Source organism: Sorex fumeus, unplaced genomic scaffold, assembly GCF_029834395.1.
Source record: "Sorex fumeus unplaced genomic scaffold, SorFum_2.1 ptg000006l, whole genome shotgun sequence".
NCBI lineage: Eukaryota > Metazoa > Chordata > Mammalia > Eulipotyphla > Soricidae > Sorex > Sorex fumeus.
Genome location: NW_026606063.1, coordinates 18,590,898 through 18,609,924, shown reverse-complemented (window position 1 = coordinate 18,609,924; position 19,027 = coordinate 18,590,898). Strand labels below are relative to the sequence as shown.

At 38.6% G+C, this 19,027-nt stretch overlaps 1 long non-coding RNA gene and 1 other non-coding gene across 2 annotated transcripts in view; both read left to right on the top strand.

The window, feature by feature from the left end:
- Positions 1-18,742, top strand: part of LOC130032387 (uncharacterized) — a 113,847-nt gene extending 95,105 nt beyond the window's left edge. The window contains exon 3 of the long non-coding RNA XR_008793832.1: positions 18,557-18,742. This is a non-coding gene — a long non-coding RNA (uncharacterized LOC130032387). The remainder of the gene's footprint in view (positions 1-18,556) is intronic.
- LOC130038114 (U6 spliceosomal RNA) lies at positions 141-248 on the top strand. Its single transcript, XR_008794600.1, has one exon. It is a non-coding gene; the product is annotated as a U6 spliceosomal RNA (small nuclear RNA).
- Positions 18,743-19,027: the final 285 nt, after the last annotated feature.

Genomic DNA, 19,027 nt, shown 5'->3' with positions numbered 1-19,027 from the left:
AAGTATATCACGGGGAGCTTGCCAGGCTTTGCCATGTGGGCGAGATACTCTCAGTAGCTTGCCAGGCTCTCCGAGAGGGGCGGAGGAATCGAACCTGGCTTAGCTGGGTTGGCTGCGCGCAAGGCAAATGCCCTATCGCTGTGCTATTGCACTTAGGCAGCACATACACTAAAATTGGAACAACAGAGAAGATTAGCATGCCCCTGCGCAAGGATGACACACAAATTTCTGTGGTAGGGGGAAATAATAACAAGTAAGAACATTAAATAGAAATATTAAATATTAAGTAAAGTAAAACGTAAAGGCCCTCCCGTTGTTCATTGATTTGCTCGAGCGGGCCCAGTAATGTCTCCATTGGAGACTTTGTTGTTACTGTGTCTGGCATATCGAATATCTCACAGGGAGCTTGCCAGGCTCTGCCGTGCAGGCGAGATACTATTAGGAGCTGGCTGGGCTCTCTGAGAGGGGCGGAGGCGCTCCAGGTCGTCCTGTCAGGTACTTGAGGCCGAGCCGGTGGTGCCGTTTCCCCATCACCTAGCCTCGCGGTCCTGCCCTTCTCAGGCTCTCCTCGTTCAGTGGTGTTCCTCTCTGGGGGTCGAGCCGTCGTTGCATATTAAATATTAGATATATGAAATTTTCGCAATATTTAACGAAGAATACTTTGGTGTTTGTTAGCTTTAATAAAGTTTTATTTGAAATGTATCAAATTTATTGCACCCTTGTTTTGTATATCGGCTTTAAATTTTTTTTTTCCCCTTTATTTTATTTTATTTTTTTTAAAGTTGTAGATTTACAATTTTTTGTGCTTTGGTTTCAATTATACAATGATCAGATACCCATCCCTCCACCAGTGCCCATTTTCCACCACCATGGATAGTATCCCTCCCACCCCCATCCCCCCATCCCCCCGTCTCTGTGGCAGGGCAATCCCCTGTGTTCTCTCTCTCCTTTTGGGTGTTGTGGTCTGCAAAAGAGGCATTGAGTGGCAAACATGTTCAGTCCATAGTCTACTTTCGACATGCATCTCCCCTCCTGGGAGGATCCTCCAAACATCCTTTATTTGGTGCTCCCTTCTCTATCTGAATAGCCCTTTCCTCTAGGATACCCGGCTGGCCTCTAAGTTATGGAGTAATGCTCCTGGTGCTGATCTCAGCTATTCTTGGGTATTAATCTCATACTTTGTTACTTTATATCCCCCAGATGAATGCAATCTTTCTATGTCTATCCCTCTCTTTCTGACTCATTTCGCTTAGCATGATACTTTCCATATTGTACCACTTGTATGTAAATTTCATGACTTCATCTTTTCTAAGAGCTACATAGTACTCCATTGTGTAGATGTACCAAAGTTTCTTTAACCAGTCATCTGTTCTTGGGCATTCAGGTTTCTTCCAGTTTCTGGCTATTGTAAAGAGGGCTGCAATGAACAAACAAGTGCAGATGTCACTTCGACTATACATTTTTGCCTCTCTGGGATATATTCCCAGGAGTGGTATTGCTGGGTCAAATGGGAGCTCAATTTCTAATTTTTTGAGAATCGTCCATACTGTTTTCCAGAAGGGCTGAACCAGTGGACATTCGGCTTTAAATTTTTATGAAGCACATTTTTTTACATTTAGTTAAAAATGTAGTTTATAATGGTTTTTACTTTGTCGGACAATATACTAAGTGATGTCTTTTGGCAAATTTAAATGCTATAATATGACACATTATACAAATATTATATTTTACACCCTTTCACTAACTGCTATTGCATTGACATTATTATACTAGGTCCCTTGTCATCTATTCTGGGGACAAACAATTTGATGGAAAAAGAGAATGCCAGAAAATTAAGAAAAAGGAATTATATTCTCCTCTTCTTGATATCAGATTAAGACATCAAAGAAAAGATTGGTGAAATATTTAGCAATCAATATCTTGTGTCTGCTTTTAAGTAAGCTGCTAGTTTATAACTCTTGCTTTGGAAAATGGTGTGTGGTTTAAATATAGATTTTTTTATACTTTAAAATGAGACTGTTATCTCACTCTCATAGAATTCCTGATAAGTTTTTTAAAATAAAAAATGAGTTTGCTCAAATGCGCTTTAATTGTCATCTAAAAGCATAAAGGATAAAGTGTGCCATTTCCTTTTTTATCTTTTACTTTTGGCTTTGTTTTAGAGAAAATAATACCCTTATCAATTTTGCAGATATAGTGCTAGCTTGTAATCTTAAAGCGGATGCTATCAGTTTTACTACAGTCACTGAAGTTATGCTATCTACATTGAGTAAGAGAGGAAAGAGTTCTTGGCTTTAAACCAAACAAAATTTAGTAAATTTATAATAAATCTACTTGATTATTACATTATGTAAATGTTCTTAATCCTAAAATTTGCTGTTAATGTGGTTTGTCTTTTATATTTTGATACCACAGCACAGTGGCACAAAATTAGATTTAAAAATGAGGTTCATACATTTGTAAGTGTTGAATGTTTTTTTTTCTCCCCAAGCTCTGCTAGAGATGGAAAGAGAAGGAAATTTCTCAAATTTTTATGTTTTGGGGGAGCGGGGGAAGAAGGATGGAGTGTTACCCAACCAGTGCTCAGAAGGTCATTTTCCACACAAAATTCTCAGCCAACTGGTCTTTGATTCAGCATCGGGCCATTCAGTGCTGGAGATAATTAGCCCACCCAGATGGTTCTGGAAGCCTCCAGGGCCACACCCATCTATGGTTGGTAAGAGACTTCTAGGACTGCACATGGCAAGGCTGGGAGGACCATGAGATGTAAGGGTTCACATGGAGGTCAACATGCATCCTAAACACTGTACTATCTCCTGTCCCCCATTTGTTCTGTTATACTTTTAAACTTATTTTAGAGAAGTTAACAATAATTTTCTAAGGACCTTTATAATATTCTTTTTTTTTTTCGCTTTTTGGGTCACACCCGGTGATGTACAGGGGTTAACTCCTGGCTCTGCATTCAGAAATTACTCCTGGCAGTGCTCAGGGAACCATATGGGATAATGGGATTCAAACCCGGGTCAGCTGCGTGGAAGACAAACGCCCTACCTGCTGTGCTATCACTCCAGCCCTCATTTCTAATATTCTTAAAATACAGAATATGCTACACTAAAGATAAAGCATTTTGCTCTAGCTAAGAAACCTTTCCTTTACCAGCTACTTACACTGCATGTATATACTACAGTAATATATGTATACTTGCTGAACAGGAGGAAAACTATGGCAAAACAACAATGTAGCCATTCTTGTCTAACAGGTTCTTTCAGCATGTCTCTGACAGTCAACCCGATTAAACTACACAGAGAACACTTAACGGGCAAACCACGTCTTACTCTTCTGGCATTGAAGCATAATTTGTTTGATTCACGTATTGAATATTCCTGATATTTGTGATCTATAAAAAGCAGAGATATAACTGTTTTATCAAAGTTATGGGCACAACTTTGGACCACATAAACCTAGTCAAAAGGTGAGAAAAGAATACTAGTCTATAAAACCTAGTTGTCCAGTTTATAATTTTCAGAATCTATTACCATATGCTGTATATGTGGCTCTGTTGAGGAATCATGGACCCAAACTTAATTACAGTGAACTTAATATGAATGCCACTAAAATTCTGTCTTCAAATGGTTGTCTTCATTCCATGGGCATTAATTTCTGTATCTTACTTTTTCAATTAATTATACACTTCTTTAAAAAATTAAAATTTCATTTTATTACAGCACTGCCATTTACAAAGATATTCATACTTGAGATTCAGACATACAGTGTTCCAGCACAAATCCCATTGTCAGTGTCAATGTACCTTCACCCTTGTTCACAGTATCCCTCTCCTAACCTGCACTTAATCTGTAGCACCCCCCCACTTCCCATCCCCCACACCCAGCCTATCACCTTGACAAGGACAAGTGTTTGGGTCTCATGCTTTCAGTGTTGTTGACTCTGTGGTTTGAATATTTGGCTCTGTCATTCCTTACTACCATTGATGTACCCAAATTTCCTTGACCGCTGCTCATCTTTTCTTCCCCCCACTGTCAGACACTTTATTTCTTTCCTTCTCCCCCTATACTTTGGGGCCAAGTATAGTCTAGTAATTTCCCCTTTAAATCATTACATTCTCTAAATACCATATATAAGTGTTATTATTCCATATTTGACCTTTTTATCTCACATCATTTAACACGGTTCCTTCCTGTTACATCCATGTGTCAGAATATTGCATGATTTCATCCTTCCTTACAGCTGTCTAGTATTCCACTGTGTATATATACCATATCTTTAAGTGACCTTATTATAAAGACATCATCCTAATGAAGTGTTATGGCATATTAACTTGATATTTTCAGATATTTCAAATAATTTTACTTATTAAAATATTGGATGTTATAATTTTGAATGTCTTTTAGGGAATGATACTTTGATCGAGAATAATCTACTGGGAGTAAACATACTATGAATTAATGAATTTCTTTTTCTTTTCCTGACGATTAGAGGTTATGCAAAGTGTGAATAAGTATGAGTTATGTGGTCAGGTTTAACCTTAGTTTTTTATATTTGCTAATTTCTTCTAAAAATCAATAGTACTGAAAAATTTGAGACCAGTATGTCGTTGGTCACAAAAGCCACCTGGGTTTTTCCAAGCTTTGGGTGTAGCTTATCTTCCAAAACAAACATTAATTGCCACAGAAATGTTAATTTTTATCTTTGGGGTGATGACTTCTGAGAGACATTAAAAAGCTATCCCAGATTGTCAGGGAATTTGAGAATTAGTCATTTACACATGGCTACAAATTGTGTATCTTTCAAAACTTGGGGCAAGAAATCAAATAAGGCTAATTTATTATTGTTATTCCAGTGACCTGGCTTCTATGGGTTCCTCAAGGCTACCCAGAAATGTTATATCTGAATCCCAATTCTTCTTGCAAGAACCAGTTCTATGATTGCATGACAAGTTCTGGTAAAAACATCTTTACTTTTTGAACTACTGAGCAAGAGTGTTTCTCGTAGAAACCCATAAGAGTCATACATTAAAATGCCATTTCCCATCAAGTGTGAACTTTGGAGGAGTACTTCTCAAAGTCCCCAAGATATATCATCTCTACAAGGATGCCAAAGAAATATGACATTTAGGAAGGTCTCTGGGCTAAGAAAAAATCTTTCCTTAGAACTACTAAATGTCTTTTTCTCTCCCAAATACATGAATTAATGATCCCATGTGTGAGTTTCAGAGCTAATCTATGATGATTTCTGACAAGGTACCTTTAATTTATTTTCTCTTGTGTATAATAGACTTGGAAAATAATATTTTGTTGTTGGCTAATTTGTGACTTCACTTCTACTGATGAATGTCCATAGTTGCCAAGTATCTACTGTTTTCTTCTCATATACACATATCTGATATATTATCTGCACTTTTAACTTGCAGGATCAGCCCTCTTCCAAGGTTGGTGAGTGATATTGAAGCTGCTTATTTTCATTGAAGATTCTCCTATCTATAACTGTTTATATCTATTCACTCAGTATTTTGTGAGGACTGAAGGATAGTATACATAGGGCATAAAGCTCTTCCCTAGAAATGAGAGTATCATTGGCTTTTTTCCAGCACCACGTAGGATGGATGTCAAAAGATCGTGTGGCCGCCAACCTACGAGATGCTCAGACTTTTTCGTCAAGACTCTGAACAATTGGTTTGAGGCTCTTCGTGTTTCTAGAACGAGCAGACGCCATTGGGCTACACTAGTAACTCAACAGGGACGAATGGAGACATTACTGGTGCCCGCTCGAGCAAATCAATGAGTAAGGGGATGTCAAGTGATCAAGTGATCTATGAATATTGCAAATAGGATATGACACATATACAATTTGAAGTAATAAGTGCCTGTTTCCTTTTCAAATTCCTAAGTAAATGAAACTTTAAGTAAACTTGAATTACATATGTGCTTCTTACTACATTTAGAAGATCCACTGTTGAATGATTTTCTATTTTATTACATAGGCAGATATTCCCAATAATGTATTTAATTTACCTTGAGTGTATCTTATGTCGGGCTGGAGCGATAGCACAGCAGATAGGGCATTTGCCTTGCAAGCGGCCAACATGGCCAACCCAGATTGGATTCCTCCACCCCTCTCGGATAGCCCAGCAAGCTACTGAGAGTATCTTGCACCCACGGCAAAGCCTGGCAAGATACCCGTGACATATTCGATATGCCAAACACAGTAAGAACAAGTCTCACAATGGAGACGTTGCTGGGTCCGCTCGAGCAAATTGATGAACAACAGGAGGACAGTGCTACAGTGCTACCATGTAAGATATCCTAGGCACCACACAAGATTTCCCATGCATCTCCACGAGTAATTCCTGAATTAAGTAAACCTGAGTAAAGAGCCTGGAGTAAGACATAAGTCTGGTATGGTCCAAAATAAAACAGAAGCAAAAAAAGAAAAGAAAGAAAAGAAAAGAAAAGAAAAGAAAAGAAAAGAAAGAAAAAACAACACATACAATCAAGAACCAAAAACCACAAGAACCACAGATTATTGTGATTATAAACAAAACTTTCAGATTCCTAAAAAATCTATATTGGGGCTGGAGCAATAGCACAGCAGCTCGGGCATTTGCCTTGCATGCAGCTGACCTAGGTTCGATTCCCAGCATCCCATATGGTCCCCTGAGCACCGCCAGGAGTAATTCCTAAGTGCATAAACCAGGAGTAACTCCTGTGCATTGCTGGGTGTGACCCAAAAAGCAAAAAAAAAAAAATCTATATTTACATTTGTTTGCAATTATATGTTACTTTATGAATATGTGAAAATATATAATGTCCGGGCTTGAGCGATAGCACAGCGGGTAGGGCGTTTGCCTTGCATGCAGCCAACATGGCCGACCCGAGTTCGATTCCTCTGCCCCTCTTGGAGAGCCCGGCAAGCTACCGAGAATATCTCGCCTGCACGGTAGAGCCTGGCAAGCTATCTGTGATGTATTCGATATGCCAAACACAGTAACAACAAGGTCTCCAATGGAGACGTTACTGGGCCTGCTCCAGCAAATCGATGAACAATGGGAGTACCATGATATAATGTCCAAAATAGACTAAACAGACTTGGGATGAGTAGTAATGTATTCTTTTCCAAGAACTATGTTCACCTTTTTTCTTGAACTTGTTTACCATTTTTTTCTTCTTCCTAATTTTTGAACTTTTTCTTCATTCTTGACTTCTTAAATTTTCATATTTGATTGTTTTCTGATATGTATTTTTGCATCAAAATATTTTTTCAGATTTCTTATTCTTTAACTTTTCTGTTCTCACACCTCCTTGCATTACTCTTACAATTTCTTTTTTTTTTCCCTTTATTTTATTTTATTTTTTTTAAAGTTGTAGATTTACAATTTTTTGTGCTTTGGTTTCAATTATACAATGATCAGATACCCATCCCTCCACCAGTGCCCATTTTCCACCACCATGGATAATATCCCTCCCACCCACATCCCCCCATCCCCCCTGTCTCTGTGGCAGGGCAATCCCCTGTGTTCTCTCTCTCCTTTTGGGTGTTGTGGTCTGCAAAAGAGGCATTGAGTGGCAAACATGTTCAGTCCATAGTCTACTTTCCACATGCATCTCCCCTCCTGGGAGGATCCTCCAAACATCCTTTATTTGGTGCTCCCTTCTCTATCTGAACTGCCCTTTCCTCTAGGATACCCGGCTGGCCTCTAAGTTATGGAGTAATCCTCCTGGTGCTGATCTCAGCTATTCTTGGGTATTAATCTCATACTTTGTTACTTTATATCCCCCAGATGAATGCAATCTTTCTATGTCTATCCCTCTCTTTCTGACTCATTTCGCTTAGCATGATACTTTCCATATTGTACCACTTGTATGTAAATTTCATGACTTCATCTTTTCTAAGAGCTACATTGTACTCCATTGTGTAGATGTACCAAAGATTCTTTAACCAGTCATCTGTTCTTGGGCATTCAGGTTTCTTCCAGTTTCTGGCTATTGTAAAGAGTGCTGCAATGAACAAACAAGTGCAGATGTCACTTCGACTATACATTTTTGCCTCTCTGGGATATATTCCCAGGAGTGGTATTGCTGGATCAAATGGGAGTTCAATTTCTAATTTTTTGAGAATCGTCCATACTGTTTTCCAGAAGGGCTGAACCAGTGGACATTCCCACCAACGGTGAAGGAGTGTCCCTTTCTCGCCACATCCACGCCAGCATCGGTTGCTTTTGTTCTTTTGAATGTGGGCCAGTCTCTGAGGTTTGAGATGGTATCTCATTGTGGTTTTGATCTGCATCTCCCTGATGATTAATGATGTAGAGCATTTTCTCATGTGCTTTTTTGCCATTCGGATTTCTTCTTTGAGAAAGTTTCTGTTCATTTCATTGCCCCATTTTTGGATGGGGTTGGATGTTTTCTTCTTGTGGAGTTTAACCAGTATTTTGTATATCCTGGATATCAACCCCTTGTCAGATGTGTATTCGGTGAATATCCTTTCCCATTCTGTAGACTGTCTTTGTATTTTGGTCACTGTTTCTTTGGAGGTGCAGAAGCTTCTTAGTTTAAGATAGTCCCATTTATCTATCTCTGTTTTCACTTGCTCGGCCAGTCGCGTGGCATCTTTGAAGATACCATTAGCTTCAATGTCATGGAGGGTTTTGCCAACTTTATCTTCAATGTACCTTATGGTTTCTGGTCTGATGTTGAGGTCTTTAATCCATTTTGATCTTACTTTTGTACATGGTGTTAGGCAGAGTTCTGAGCCTATTTTTTTGCATGTAGCCGTCCAGTGATGCCAACACAATTTATTAAAGAGGCTTTCCTTACTCCACTTCACATTACTTGCACCTTTATCAAAGATTAGATGAGCATATGATTGAGGAGAGATGTCAGTGTATTCAACCCTGTTCCATTGGTCTGCAGTTCTGCCTTTGTTCCAGTACCATGCTGTTTTAATTATTACTGCTTTGTAGTACAGTTTGAAGTTTGGGAGGTTGATTCCTCCCATTTTCTTTTCCCCAAGAATTGCTTTAGCTATTCGTGGGGGCTTATTGTTCCATATAAATTTCAAGAGTGTTTGCTCCATTTCTTTGAAGAATGTCATGGGTATCCTTATAGGGATTGCATTGAATTTATACAATGCTTTTGGTAGTATTGCCATTTTGACAATGTTAAGTCTCCCGACCCATGAGCAGGGGATATCTTTCCATTTCCTCATGTCCTCTTTTATTTCCTGAAGTAGCGTTTTGTAGTTTTCTTTGTACAGGTCCTTTACTTCCTTAGTTAAGCTGATTCCTAGGTACTTGATTTTCTGGGGCACAATTGTGAATGGGATTGTTTTTTTCATGTTGCTTTCTTCTCTCTCACTGTTTGCGTATAGGAAAGCCATGGACTTTTGGGTATTGATTTTATAACCTGCAACTTTACTATACGAGTCTATTGTTTCTAGGAGTTTTTTGGTGGAAGTTATTGGGTTCTCTAAGTAGAGTATCATATCATCTGCGAATAGTGAGAGCTTGATTTTTTCCTTTCCTACCTGAATGCCCTTAATATCTTTTTCCTGCCTAATCGCTATTGCAAGTACTTCCAGTACTATATTGAACAGCAGTGGAGAGAGTGGGCATCCCTGTCTCGTCCCTGATCTTAGAGGGAAGGCTCTCAGTTTTTCCCCATTGAGGATGATGCTTGCTGTAGGCTTGTGGTAGATGGCTTTAATTATGTTGAGGAAGGTCCCCTCTATACCCATTTTGGCTAGGGTTTTCATCATAAAGGGGTGCTGGATCTTATCAAATGCTTTCTCTGCATCTATTGATATGATCATATGCTTTTTATCTTTTCTTTTGTTGATATGGTGGATTGTGTTGATTGATTTCCGAATGTTAAACCATCCCAGCATCCCTGGGATGAATCCTACTTGGTCATGGTGTATGATCTTTTTAATGAGTAGTTGGATTCTATTTGCTAGTACTTTGTTGAGGATTTTTGCATCTGTGTTCATCAGGGATATCGGCCTGTAATTCTCTTTCTTTGTGGTATCTCTGTCTGCTTTTGGTATCAGTGTGATATTTGCTTCGTAGAAACTGTTTGGAAGTGTTTTTGATATTTCAATTTCGTGGAAAAGCTTAAAGAGCATTGGGAGTAAGTCCTCTTTAAAGATTTGGAAGAATTCACTAGTGAATCCATCCGGGCCAGGACTTTTGTGCTTGGGGAGACTTTTTATTACCATTTCAATTTCCTTGATGGTGATAGGTCTGTTCAGGTATTCCAGGTCTTCTTGGTTCAGCCTTGGGAGTCTGTAGGAGTCTAGGAATTTATCCATTTCCTCGAGGTTTTGATGTTCCATGGCATAAAGCTTCTCAAAGTACTCCCTGAGGATCCTCTGAATGTCTGTGGTTTCTGTTGTAATGACCCCGTTTTCATTTCTGATTCGGTTTATTAGGGTTTTCTCTCTCCCTTTCTTTGTGAGTTTTGCTAGAGGCTTATCGATCTTGTTAATTTTCTCGAAGAACCAGCTCTTGGTTTCATTGATCTTTCGGATTGTTTTTTGGGTTTCCATCTCGTTAATCTCTGCTCTGAGTTTTATTATTTCCTTTCTCCTGTTCGGGTTGTGCTCCTTTTTTTGGTCCTTCTCCAAGCTCTTAAGCTGTGAGGTTAGGTTACTTATGGGTGCTCGCTCCTCCTTCCTGAGGAATGCTTGTAGAGCTATAAACTTTCCTCTTAACACAGCCTTTGCTGTGTCCCATAAGTTTTGGTAACTCGTGTTCTCATTTTCATTCGTTTCTAGGAATCTTTTGATTTCCTCTTTGATTTCCTGTCTAATCCACTCGTTGTTCAATAGTGCACTGTTTAATTTCCAGGTGTTTGATTTAGTTTTCTGTTTTTGTGTGTGATTTACTTCTAATTTCAGCGCATTATGGTCTGAGAAGATTGTTGATACAATCTCTACCTTCTTAATTTTATGGAGGCATCTTTTGTTGCTCAGCATGTGGTCTATCTTGGAGAATGTTCCATGGACGCTTGAGAAGAATGTGTATTCAGCTTTTTGTGGATGAAGTGTCCTGTATATATCTACTAAGTCCCTTTCTTCCATTGTTTCCCTCAAATGAAGTATGTCCTTGCTAAGCTTGAGTCTGGTTGATCTATCCAGAGGTGACAAAGCAGTGTTGAAGTCTCCCACTAGTATTGTGTTGCTATTGATGTCTTTTTCCAAATCTATGAGTAGTTGTTTTAAGTACTTTGCTGGTCTCTCATTAGGTGCATATACATTTATTATCGTAAGTTCTTCCTGTTGTAAAGATCCTCTGATCAATAAGAAATGGCCTTCACTGTCTCTTATGACCTTCCTCACTCTGAAATGGATGTGGTCTGATATAAGGATGGCTACCCCAGCTTTTTTATGGGAGCTGTTTGCCTGTAGGATTGTTTTCCAGCCTTTGACTCTGAGTCTGTGTTTGCTTTGACTATTGAGATGCGTTTCTTGCAGGCAGCAGAATGTTGGGTTCAATTTTCTAATCCATCCTGCCACTCTATGTCTTTTAATTGGTGTGTTTAGCCCATTGACATTGAGAGAGATTATTGTTATGGGATTTTGTCCCATTGTTATGTTAAAATTTGGTGTATTTGAGGGGCCTTTCTTGCCTTAAAGTAGCCCATTTAGTTGTTCTTGTAACCATGGTTTTGAGTCTATGAAGTTCCTGAGCTGTTGTTTGTCTGTGAAACTGTGTGTTGTTCCTTCTATTATGAATGAGAGTCTTGCTGGGAAAAGTATTTTTGGGGAGGCATTTATTTCATTGAGTTTTTTACTATGTCCCACCACTGTTTTCGGGCCATGAGGGTTTCATCAGAAAAATCAGCTGTGAATTTTAAGGATGCTCCTTTGTAAGAGATTTCTTTCTTTGATCTTGCTGCTTTCAGAATTTTGTCTCTGTCTAAGGTTTTGGTCATTTTGATCAGAATGTGTCTTGGGGTATTTTTATTCGGATTTCTTCTAGCTGGTACCCTTCGGGCCTCCTGAATGTGGTCACAAGTTTTCTTCAGCTCTGGAAAATTTGTAGCAATGATGTCTTTGACAGTTTCTTCTTCATCGAGGTTTTCTTCCTGTCCCTCTGGGACTCCAATAATTCTTATGTTACCCCTCTTGGCTTCATCACGATCTTCTCTTGCCATCTGTTCCCGAATTGTGAGTCTCTTTTCCATTTTCTGCTCTTTTCTGGAGAGTCTCTGAACTTCATCTTCGAGCTCACTGATTCTGTTCTCAGCCGCTGTTACTCTGCTGCTGAGGCCTTCCACTGAGCTTTTCAATTCGCCTACGAGATTTTTCAGGTCTGACATTTCTGATTGCATTTTCCTCATTTCTGCCTTCAGATCCTCTTGTCTTCTATTGGCATTGCTTTCCATTGATTCTTTTAATTCCCTAAGCATCCTAAGTAGCTCCCTTCTGAATTCCTTGTCAGAGAGGTTGTCTAACACTACAGTACTGTTGGTGTCATCTGGGCTAGACTCTTCAATATGAAAGTTTGGTGGGCTTTTGCGTTGCTTTACCATTGTGAGAGGTGTGGTTTAGTCCTTCACGTTCAGTGTTACTATTCTGCTTGATATGCAGTGTGAGTTAAGATAGGCTTATGAGTTATTGGCAACTGTGTTTATAGTGGCTGAGCTAAACTAGAGAAGTTTCCATCTAAGAAGTTAGCTTATGGTTCCTATGGCATATGTAGTGGGAAAATATTTCGCGGCCGCTAATGCGGCCGCGGCTCCAGAAAGAGTCCCTGGCACTGGGCGAGGAGTTGGGAATGTCTCCTGTTTGGAATTGGAGCCGTTCAGCTTTGTTGCCCAGAGCTGGGCCTCTGTGCCCGTCCCACGCGGATCAGGGGTTGAAAACCGGCTGTCAAGGGGCTGTTTCTAGCTGCGCGTGCCCAGAGAGGAACCCAGGCCCTTGGGGGCGGGCTGTACCTGTTTGGAATTGGAGCCGTTCAGCTTTGTTGCCCAGAGCTGGGCCTCTGTGCCCGTCCCACGCGGATCAGGGGTTGAAAACCGGCTGTCTAGGGGCTGTTTCTAGCTGCGCGTGCCCAGAGAGGAACCCAGGCCCTTGGGAGCGGGCTGTACCTGTTTGGAATTCACTCTTACAATTTCTTTTTCTCTCTTTTTCTTTTTCTCTTTCCTTTACTTTCCTTTCCTTTCTTTTCTTTTTTTCCCTCTTCTTATAGCACAGAGGATAGGCATTTGCCTTGCATGCAGCCGAACCTGGTTCGATTCCTCCATTCCTCTCAGAGAGCCCGGTAAGTTTCCAAGAGTATCCTACCTGCACAGCAGAGCCTGGCAAGCTACCTGTGAAGTATTCTGTATGCCAAAAATAGTAACAACAAGTCTCACAATGAAGACATAACTGGTACTCACTCAAGCAAATCCATGAACAATGAAAGGACAGTGATATATATATATATATATATATATATATATATATATGTGTGTGTGTGTGTGTGTGTATATATATTTAAGTGAAGCAAGGCAATTTTTTTTTCTTTTTTGGTCATACCTGGCAATGCACAAGGGTTACTCCTGTCTCTGCACTCAGGAATTACTCCCGGCAGTGCTCAGGGGACCACATGGGATGCTGGGAATCGAGTCTGGGTTGGCTGAGTGCAAGGCAAATGCCCTACTCGCTCTGCTACCCCTCCAGCCCCCAAGGCAATTTTAATAAAGGAAACTTATTTAGAAAGTTGTGAAGGAAGAGAAAGAGAGCAAGTATGTGTTCAAGAGAGAACATGGGCTTCTCCAGAATGGAAAATACAAGCAAGCAGAGGTACCAAGAGACAAACAAGTAAGAGGCTTGAGAACTTGGGCTTGAAGAGCAAATATTCTTCCTTTTTTTAAACAGTTTTTTTAAAAAAAATTAAAGAGATATCAGAATATTAAAATAGAATATTAAAAATTAAAGAGATATCAGAATATTAAAATAGAAAGAAGAAAAGAAGGAGAAAGAGATAAAGAGAGAAGAAAGAACAAAGTATGGAAAACATGCTGCTCCAATCTTTAGTCCTAATACCACTGTGAGTTTATTAAGTTTTGAATTTTTATCAAGTAATGAAAAAAAAAGGAATGGTTACTGGCTAAATTTAGCACCCTGTCCCTAGCTTATGCCATGGCTTTTAAATGCAAAAATAATTAAACTTTGGAACTCTTTACTCTTAAATGCAAAAATAATTAAACTTGGGAACTCTTACTCTAATGTAAGGATTTCCTTGTTAAATTATTGCCCTTAAAAGATTTCTTATCACAGTGGGGAAATAAAGTTTGAAGCAATGGCTGGGCCTGAAGAAACCTCAGTAGCTTCAAGTTCCTAAATTAAGTGAAACTTTCTACACAGCCAATCTCTGATACCGCTGTAGGCACTAAGTCATCCTGACAAACCCCTTGTTTGTGGAATGGGAAAAAGGAAAACATAAGTTAAAAAATAAGAAGGGATTTCTTAGGGAAATGATTGTCTCTGCTGGTGTTCGATTAACCAAAAATTTAGGTGACTTTATTTTATTTCAGTGGGAAAGATTTAAGCTGGAAGTCCTCCCAACTCTGGCCACTCATTACAAAGATTCTTCCTCCCATCTCTGCTGCAGGGGTTCCGTGGTGAGGGCACAGGGGGTTAGAGATCCAGGATCTTGGTCCAAGTGCTTCTGCCTCTTCCATGTGTTGTGATCTCACACATTTCCTCATCTTCTGTTCCTCAAGGGGATAATGAAGACAAGGATTCCTATAAACAGGCAAATTTTAGTAGTAGTCATTAATTAATGTCACTCCATATTATAAAGCTATGATTACACGATAAATCTAAGAAATACCATTGTTCAGTCAGTTAAACCTCAGATTCTCTCTACGTAATATAGTATATTGAGCATCTTTTTTAGAAAAAAAAACTTCAAACCATATAAAAATTGTACAGACTTCTATTTTCTAGTTTTAGGGTCACATACTCTTGAGATGTGTAAAAAATATGCATTTGGAGGACCTTCACTGCAACAGCTCAATATTCTTTAAGATTACTTTTGGAGGGGGAAAAAAAAAAGAGAACAAAAATCTTATAACAACACCTGCTATTTGGCAGAATTTGACCTGACCCCTTTCTCCTTTTCTTGTTATTGTAAACACCAAGCTCTTTAAGTGAGAGCTGTTTAAAGGATCGAGGGCCGTGAGTGTTCCTTCCTAGATCCCAGATGCATTGGGAGACGGATGGGCTTTTTGATCTTTATTTTATGAGTGTCTGATAAATTGCCTCTGGCACCTGGCAACTGAAATTTCACTATCTGAAAACTAACCCGCATGTCAAACAATGTGACCAGTCTCAGCCCCTCAAATGAGGACCGGTGTGGCTGCATGGAGGACGCCGTCCAGTTCCTGGACAGGTTTACTTCCATGCTCAGGGATTTACATACTTTTAATTTTAGAGGGAAGGGGGGATTATTAAAGGCTTTAAATGCTATGCAAAAATGTGTTTTTTGAAGGATTTCATCAGCGCTTTTATTGGGGGATTTTTGAACAAGTCAAATAAAGACTTCAGCACACTGTCTAACAGAAAAAAAAAAGTGCTAGTAAGAGGATCAAGATTTGCAGCTTTGGGTCATGGGCTTCCCCTTCTCTAGCCTGGGTTTGTGTGTTGATACAAGAAGAATGCAGGTGGTCTCTTTCTAGGGACAGAAGAGTATAAACAAAGTCATCAGCTGAAGCTATTATCACCTTTCTTTTAACATCTTATCCAGAGCAAGATAAACTCTTCTGCTAGAAAGAGCTATATGTTTTTGCTCTGTTTACAGAGATTGGAAATATATGCAGATTTTTAATTTTTAAGAAGGGAGAAAAAAGAATGAGAATGATACAAACACTTGTACATCCTGTTGATTCTTAACGAAAATTGAAGGCAGCGAGAACAATGCTAAACAAAACATAAAATAACCTGAATTTTCAATGAGGGTTTTATCCTAATGGAGAGGCCCCTAAGCCCTGCCACCTGAGGGATCTGAGCCGTTTGTCATTTTTGATCTTCCTCTGTCTTCTAAACCTGGAGGGCTTAGGATTTGTTGTTACTCAAGGAAGATCTGGGGAGATTTGTTCGCTGTTCTCTAGCTCAAAGATGGTTGTTAATCTCTTAATGTCTCCTTCTGGGTTGTTGCTGTATAGGTTTCTGGATTATTTTACAGATATCTAATCCCGTTGGTTGGATTTGTGTTTTCATCGGCTATATTTTTGCTTGTATTATTTTTTGTAGCCAATATGCGATCTCTATATTAGGCTTGGACATCTGAAACAAAGTAACTCCTGTAAAAACAGAAATAAGCTATGTCAATAAATACTAATCTAGCAGCATTTGTTATTCAGCAAGTGTTATTTATCACGTTTGTTTTTGGAATTTTAGAAGTAAGTTTGATCTTTCCTTAGTCTCATATGAAAGATATGTGTATATATATGCATATATATACATGTCTATACATATATGTATATATTTTATATATGTAGAAATTGGAAAAATACAAATTTTATCATTATTTTCTCTGAAGATTGTATCTTAAAATATGGGGCTACAAAAGAGAGGAAAGGGGAAATTTTAGAGGTGACATTTGGGCTCAGCCTTGAAAACTGAGTAGACCTTCTTTGGGTTGGCAAGACAGGTAAAACAATTTAAACAAAGGACATGTGATGAGCAATTAATGGATTGTAAAATCTAAAGTGCTTAAAACAGTTTCTGGACACGTAGTGAGTATCAATAAATTCTTTTTTTCTCTCTTAGCACTATGATTTATAAGCCTATTAATAATAGAGTTTCAGGAACACAGTGTTCCAGCTGTAATCCCACCGCAGTATTAGTGTCTCTTCACAATTGTCCCGGTGTTCTCTCCTACTCCCCACACTGATGCTCTAACATAGTTTCAAACTAAATTGTAGTTTGGGTCCCATGCTAATCATGATGTTGATTCTATGAGCAGTTTGGGTGAAGAGAACGCATCTCTGCACCACTGATATGTCAAAGGCCCCTGACCATTGCTCTGTTACCTGTAGAATGCCTATTGTTACTCTCCCCTACATTTCTTTTGTCTTTTTCATTCCTGTAAACTAGGGCCAAGGATTTTCCTACTTATCCTGTACCAAATGTTACATGATTTATATATCACAGATAGATGAGGATATCTGTAAATTTGTTCTTTTCATTCTGATGTACCTTACTTATCATGACTTCCTCAAGTTCCATTTTAGTTGCAGTGAATTGCATGATTTCATCATTCCTACTGGCTACAGAGTATTCCATTGTATTCTGTTTATACCACAACTTCATTCATCGTCGACTCTGATGTTGTTGAATATTTTAGTTACAGCCATTATATTAACTGCTGCAATGAAGAACAAAGTACATATATCTTATAGAATAAATATTTTTGCATTTTAGGAGTGGATACAACAAGATGACTCTTTTGGTCATAGGGGAATTATATTTCTTTTTATTTAGAAATCTCCATACTGTTTTCCTTAGGGTCTAAACCAAACAACATTCCTAACAACAGTGAAAATGTACACAGTTATATTTTATCTTACTGATCACATTATTTTACAAATATGCATTAATGAATTAATTTAACTTTGAATCAGATTTGTGTTCACCCAACTTTGAAATTCCTCTGATTATTGTGACATAAAATCTCTTTATGATTCTTGCAACTTCCTGGTTGAGAGATTGAAGACATCATTAAGCTCTTTGAATTCAGCATAGTAAAATTTTCCAAACTCTTCTCATCAGAAAGACCAAACTCCAGGTACCTGGTATTGTTCTCAAGCAATATTAGAGATGTAAAATCAGGTTTTGTGAGTCTGAAGTACTGCTAGTGAACTTGCTGGTTCACTTTAAACACATTTTTTTCCCTTTAAGTATGTTAACACTATTTTTGTTGCTCATTAAATATTAGTCATTTCATGGGGATGTAAAGTAAAATAGGAACTGGGACTTTCAAGTTTGTGGTAGAAGGGAACAGAGTGGGAATGAATGATAGAAAAAACAATTTATTCCTTGTAACAACTGAAATAATAAAATGTAACTTCTGAATGCCTTTTCTACACATTTAAATTTTTAAAATTTATTATTTTTAATTAAAATTTGTTTTAATTGCATCATCATGAAATACACAGTTCCAAAGTTGTTCATGGTTTGGTTTCAGTCATACAATGTCCCAACACCCAACTCTTCAGCACTGGAAAATTCCCATGGCCAACTTCTTCAATTTCCTTTCCATGCCCTATCACCAGACTGCCTCTATGGCAGGCAGTTTTCTTCTTGCCAGCTTAGATATACCGATGTCTTATTTTCAATATATCCAATAAATTTTGTTTTTCAAGGTTTTGTTTGACTTAAAACTAAAAAATGACATATTTTAAATGACCTCCCTCCCTCCCTCCCTCCCTCCCTCACTTCCTTCCTTCCTTTCTCCCTTCCTCCCTTCTCTCCCTGCCTTCTGTTTTCCAATATTGAACTACCCAGCATTAGAACATAGACTAAAACACACTGTTCTCTTCTTTTATAGGTTGTGAGAGAATGCGAGGAGAGAGCCAGGAGTGATCCCTGAGCATCACTGAGTCTAACCCACAAACCAAAATATTTTTTTAAAAACTTAAAATAACTTCCTTGTATACTGTCAACTCCCAGATTTTTATTTTGGGGAGACCAGAAAACAAGGGTCCACAGAGATGCATTTTTTCTCCCTCACATCATGTTAGTGCACATACAGACACATGCTCAGTAAGTCTGGAATCATTGAAACAACTGAGTCTTCCATTTCTTTGAAATAATCAAAATCAGTTTACTTAAATTGATATTATATTGACCTTTCCTCAATTGTTTCTCCTTTTAATTTCTAATTATTTTTTTTTAAATTGAGTCACCATGAAATACACTGTTCCAAAGTTGATCATGATTTAGTTTCAGTTATGCAATGTACCAACACCCATCCCTTCACCGTTGTAAAATTCCCATGGATAATGTCTTCAGTTTCCCT